General features: G+C 45.2%; 1 non-coding gene across 1 annotated transcript; it reads right to left on the reverse strand.

The window, feature by feature from the left end:
- Nucleotides 1–1,246: 1,246 nt before the first annotated feature.
- Nucleotides 1,247–1,320, reverse strand: TRNAT-GGU (transfer RNA threonine (anticodon GGU)). The gene has a single exon. It is a non-coding gene; the product is annotated as a tRNA-Thr (tRNA).
- Nucleotides 1,321–6,091: the final 4,771 nt, after the last annotated feature.

A 6,091-nucleotide genomic window follows, 5' to 3' on the forward strand; every position in this document is an offset into this window, starting at 1 on the left:
GTTAACAGCGTAGTTTTGTAATTATGCTTTAAAGGTAAAGGTAAAGGGACCCCTGACCATTAGGTCCAGTCGTGACCGACTCTGGGGTTGCGCGCTCATCTCGCATTATTGGCCGAGGGAGCCGGCGTATAGCTTCCAGGTCATGTGGCCAGCATGACAAAGCTGCTTCTGGCAAACCAGAGCAGCACATGGAAACGCCGTTTACCTTCCCGCTGTAGCGGTTCCTATTTATCTACTTGCACTTTGACGTGCTTTCGAACTGCTAGGTTGGCAGGAGCTGGGACCAAGCAACGGGCGCTCACCCCGTCACAGGGATTCAAACCGCCGACCTTCTGATCAGCAAGCCCTAGGCTCAGTGGTTTAACCACAGCGCCACCTGGGTCCCTAATTATGCTTTAGGAACCCCCAAAAAACCAGATAGTGGGAGGGAGGGGGAGGAGACAGACTAACCAACCTAGGGGGGTGCCTGCATTTTAACACTGTGAGGGTCTTTACTGGGTGGGCCAGAAAAGTGGTTGATTCTTGGCAAAAGGGAGGGAAACAAACACACTCTCTGCTATTGCTTTATGATTTTTTGGGGGGGGGGGCTGGTTTCCTCAGGTGCAGCTATTTCATCTCACTCATCAGCCCCAAATTTATTCATCTGCCTTGTTAAAGCTGCCTTGGTTTGAAGCATACCTTATTGTCAGTTAACTTTCATTTCTGCTTTGCAGTTATGTGCAAAGAGCTAGATGTTTTTCTTTTTCGGCAATACTGAAATCATTCTGTGTTTGATCCATGGGTGGTTTTTTGTTTTTTGTTTTGCTATTCTGAATTTACGGACCTGCTCTGCATTTTGTGTATTTTTGTCTTTCCAGTGTTCTCTATTTTAATGTTTTGGTTAATTGCTTTTAAGCCGCTTCGGACGCAGCTTGTGGGAAAGTGGTATAAAAGTAAAAAACCTATCAATCAATCTTTGCAGTCTCTCTACGAGGAAGAAAGATGGAAGAGGCCGACCTTGCAAGCAGGGCAAAGAAAACATGGCCTCTCTTCCTCGGACAGAGACTCAAAAGCAAAAGCTATACAGAGTGGAAACAGCGTATCTCAATTTCCTCTCACAAGACTCCAACAGTGATGGGATATAAACAGACATGGGACATGTAACAATCCCACACGTACACCTGCAGCTCGGGAGGAATGGAATTCTCAAAAATGGTGACCCCAGGGATCATCTAGTCCAACCCCCTGCAATGCAGGAATATGCAGCTGCCCTAAACAGGGATTGAACCTGCAGCCTTGGCGTTACCAGCACCACACTCTAACCAAGTGAGCTATCGGGCCTTTACCTGTTGGAACTCCCTTCCATTAAATATTAGGCAGGGGGACCTTCGTCTTTCAGGAAGCCTTCGGAGATCCCAAGGGCATTCTGGGAAGAGGAAAAATCTGGAGAATGCAAGAGAAGCGTGCAAAGGGTTTTTAAAATTATTATTATGATTTTAAAAAGTCAAAAAGGAATATCTAACAAACCACTTTTCAGTCTTTGAATGGGGCAGGAGGGAAGGCATGCCTTCTCTGCTAAAAGTCCCTGGAATAAAAAGCACAGGAAAAGAGGGGAAGCAGCCTGAGATGTCTGATGGGTTTGGCCAGAAATAGAGATGGAAGATCATGAATTAAATACATGGCCATCTCTCTCCCCTGTCTTGTCTCTAAAGTTCGACTTGGGTAATTTTCAGTCTCTTTCCTAGATGAATGGAAATTTGATTTGATTTATTGTATTTCTATGCCGCATTTCGTAGAATTATAGAGTTGGAAGGGACCATGAGGGTCATCTAGTCCAGCCCTCTGCAATGCAGGAATCTCGAACCCACGACCTTGAGATTAAGAGCCTCATGCTCTGCCGACCGAATCCTGAAGCAGTTTGTGAGCAAAAAATAATGATTACAGAATGAAAATTTATAGAACATCATAAATGCAATATAAATCATATAAAATAATTAACATGCCATCAGTAATTACGGACAAATACAGCCGATGAAGCACTAAAAATAAGCTAAACATCACAATTGCAGCAAAAGTCGTATTATATGATTAAAAAATCAATACGGCCTTCCTTTTGGGAATTATAGGGACAGAACTACCCAAACTGTATAGAAATTTATTCATGTATGCGACTACAGCGGCAAGAATGTTCCTTGCCCCAGTAGGGAAAGAAGCAGAAGTCCCAGCAAAGGAAGAATGGATACAAAAACTTATGGACTATGCTGAAATGGCGAAACTTACCGGGAAAATAAGAAATAAAGATAACAAAGGTATTTTTTTTTAATAAAAGAATGGAAAATGGTTTATTGAATATTTATAAACAAACTGTAAACAGATAAGAACTTTGGGTGGATTATGGTAATAACCTGCAGTTTTATAAGAGTATATATTTAAAGTAGATGAATAAGTAAGTTAAGTTAATTTGGAATAGGCAGAAAATACAAAAGATAAACACACACACACACACACATACATATATACATACACAATGTGTTATACACACACACACACACATAATATTAACCACATTAACAGAATAGCAACTAAAAAAAAGCTAAGCACCTTCAGGTTCAGACACTCTCCACACCCCAATGACTCATCATCTTTCATATTATATAAATTTCCGGTCATTTTTGCCATCAACTCATTCTGCCATTCTTCTGGTCTGGTCCATGGGGTCATGAAGCGTCGGACACGACTAAACGACTAAACAACAACATCAAGGTTGACAGGAGCTGGGACAGAACAACGGGAGCTCACCCTGTTGCGGGGATTTGAACCGCCGACCTTCTGATCGGCAAGCCCAATCATGGATGACTGCCTTGTTGTGGCGAAGGGGCTTGAATAACTCAGAGAAGCTATGAGCTATGCCATGCAGGGCCACCTAAGATGGACAGGTCATAGTGGAGAGTTTTGACAAAGGTCCGTATAGTTAAAGCTATGGTTTTCCCAGTCGTGATGTATGGAAGTGAGAGCTGGACCATAAAGAAGGCTGATTGCCAAAGAATGGATGCTTTTGAATTATGGTGCTGGAGGAGACTCTTGAGAGTCCCATGGACTGCAAGAAGATCAAACCTCTCCATTCTGAAGGAAATCAGCCCTGAGTGCTCACTGGAAGGACAGATCCTGAAGCTGAGCCTCCAATACTTTGGCCACCTCATGAGAAGAGAAGACTCCCTGGGAAAGACCCTGATGTTGGGAAAGATGGAGGGCACAAGGAGAAGGGGTGGCACGTTATACCCCAGGGCCATCAGCTCGTCTGGAACATCTGCAGTTACCATTGCATGTCTCACTTGCACCAGGAAAGGCATTAGAACATCTGCTTTGCATGAAGAAGGTCCCCCTCCCCAGCATCTCCAGTTAGGGCTGGGAGAGAGAGTCTCTGCCTGAAACCCTGGAAAGCCACTATCCATCAGTGTGAACAAAACTGAGCTTTCAAATGTGGGGGGGAGTCTTGTGTTGGTTTTCCTGAAATTTACAAAAGGCGTCATTCCTAGGAGGCCTTCAGTTGTCTCCAGAAGTAAAGGAGAGAGGAGACAATCCTGTGCGTTTCTTTATTTACCTCTCTCGTTTAGATTTCTACCCTACCATTCCTCCAAGGAGCTCGGGGTGACATACACGGTTCGGCCCACTTCCTGTTTCATAGAATCACAGAGTTGGAAGGGACTCTCAGGCTCATAGCTGCCAAGTTTTCACTTTTCTCGCGAGGAAGCCTATTCAGCATAAGGGAAAATCCCTGTAAAAAAGGGATAACTTGGCAGCTATGCTCAGGCTCATCTAGCCCCCCCCTGAAATCCCAACTAAACAACAACATGACAGACAGCCAACCAACCTCTGCTTAAAGACCTCCAAAGAAGGAGACTCCACCACACTCCTTGGCAGCAAATTCCACTGTCGAACGGCTCTTACTGTCAGAAAGTTCTTCCTGGTGTTTAGTCGGATTCGCCTTTCTTGTAACTTGAATCCATTGATTCAAGTCCTACCCTCCAGAGCGGGAGAAAACAAGCTTGTTTCCTCTTCCGTGTGGCAACCCTTGAGATATCGGAAGATGGCTGTCATATCTCCTTTCAGTCTCCCCTGATCCAAGCTAAGCATACCCAGTTCCTTCGACCGTTCCTCATCAGGCTTGGTTTCCAGACCCTTCATCATCTTGGCCATCCTCCTCTGCACCTGTTCCAGCTTGTCGACACCCCCCAGCTTGTCATCATCACAACAACCCTATGAGGTAGGTATACATTTTACTTCCATTTCTGTTGATTTTAATAACTCCCAATATTCTGGAAAGATCTAGAATCATAGAATTATAGAGTTGGAAGAGACCACAAGGGCCATCCAGTCCAACCCCCTGCCAAGCAGGAAACACCACCAAAGCATTCTTGACATATGCCTGTTAATCCTCTGCTTAAAGACCTCCAAAGAAGGAGACTCCACCACACTGCTTGGCAGCAAGTTCCACTGTCGAACAGCTCTTACTGTCAGGAAGTTCTTCCTAATGTTTAGGTGGAATCTTCTTTCTTGTAGCTTGAATCCATTGCTCCGTGTCTGCTTCTCTGGAGCAGCAGAAAACAACCTTTCACCCTCTTCTATATGACATCCTTTTATATATTTGAGCATGGCTATCATATCATCCCTTAACCTTCTCTTCTTCAGGCTAAACATACCCAGCTCCCTAAGCCGTTCCTCATAAGGCATCGTTTCCAGGCCTTTGACCATTTTGGTTGCCCTCTTCTGGACACGTTCCAGCTTGTCAGTATCCTTCTTGATTGTGGTGCCCAGAACTGGACACAGTACTCCAGGTGAGGTCTGACCAGAGCAGAATACAGTGGTACTATTACTTCCCTTGATCTAGATGCTATACTCCTACAGTATTGATGCAGCCCAGAATTGCATTGGCTTTCTTAGCTGCTGCATCACACTGCTGACTCATGTTAAGTTTGTGGTCTACCAAGACTCCTAGATCCTTTTCACATGTACTGCTCTCAAGCCAGGTGTCACCCATCCTGTATTTGTGCCTTTCATTTTTTTTGCCCAAGTGTAATACTTTACATTTCTCCTTGTTAATATTCAACTCGCTCTGACTTTCCCTCTCCACTGCTTTATCCAACCCCTCTGGGTTGGATCTTCTTGGCACTTGTATATTTCTTATTATTTCTTCTTCATTTGCTACACCTATACCCTGTGCTTCCTCCAAGGTGATGTACATGGCTTCGCCCTCCCCAATTTTATCCCCACAACAACCCTGTGAGGTAGGTTCACCTGAGATGCGGCGACCGACCCAAAGTTGCCCGTGAGCTTCCTTGAACCCTGGTTCCCCAGCTCCTAGTCCAGTGCTCTAACCACTACACAACCCTGCCAATGACCCCTGACAAAGGGAAAGTCGTGACAAGGGAGGCCGGCTTCCTCCCTGAGCCTTCTTCTCCTCTTGTCTTGTCCTGTTGAGGATGTGACAGGCAAAGGAAGCAAGACTAATTGTGGGGAGCAATTAGGGAGGTGTCAACCACAGCCACGTCCCCCAACGTGCCTCCCCACGGCTGCCGCACTGGTGCGCCTTCCTTCTGCCATCGCAGCTGCTTTCCTGACAGGTTAAGAGTCTCTCGCCGCCTCCTTTTCACCAGGAGCTTTTTGGCAGCTCTGCTAAGTGAAGGCCTCAGCTGACAACCAAAGGTGAGTATTTCTCTGGGAAAAGCTAGAAGCCAATTAACCTGCGGAGAGGAATGGAGGGACAACAAGCAAGCAGAGCAGAAGGCAGCAGTCTGGTGTGTGTGTGTGTGTGTGTGTGTGTGTGTGTGTGTGTGTGTGGAGCAGGCTTTGGGCGTTACTCCTTCAACTCATGTCCTAGCTTACTTATCATCTCTTTCTATTGCCATGCTTCGTTTTGTTTTTTATTAAAGCGCGTTTTAATGTTTCCCCCCTCAAACGTCCTCTTTCATAGATTTTCTAAGGGATCAAATCTCGGTTTTCTGTTCCTGCGACAATTGTTCGATTGAAACCCTACAGCACATAGTGCTTACATGTCCTTTACAGGTGAAACTCGGAAAATTAGAATATCGTCGAAAAGGGCATTTATTTCAGT

The sequence above is a fragment of the Zootoca vivipara genome, chromosome 6, assembly GCF_965207765.1.
Source record: "Zootoca vivipara chromosome 6, rZooViv2.hap1.1, whole genome shotgun sequence".
Lineage (NCBI taxonomy): Eukaryota > Metazoa > Chordata > Lepidosauria > Squamata > Lacertidae > Zootoca > Zootoca vivipara.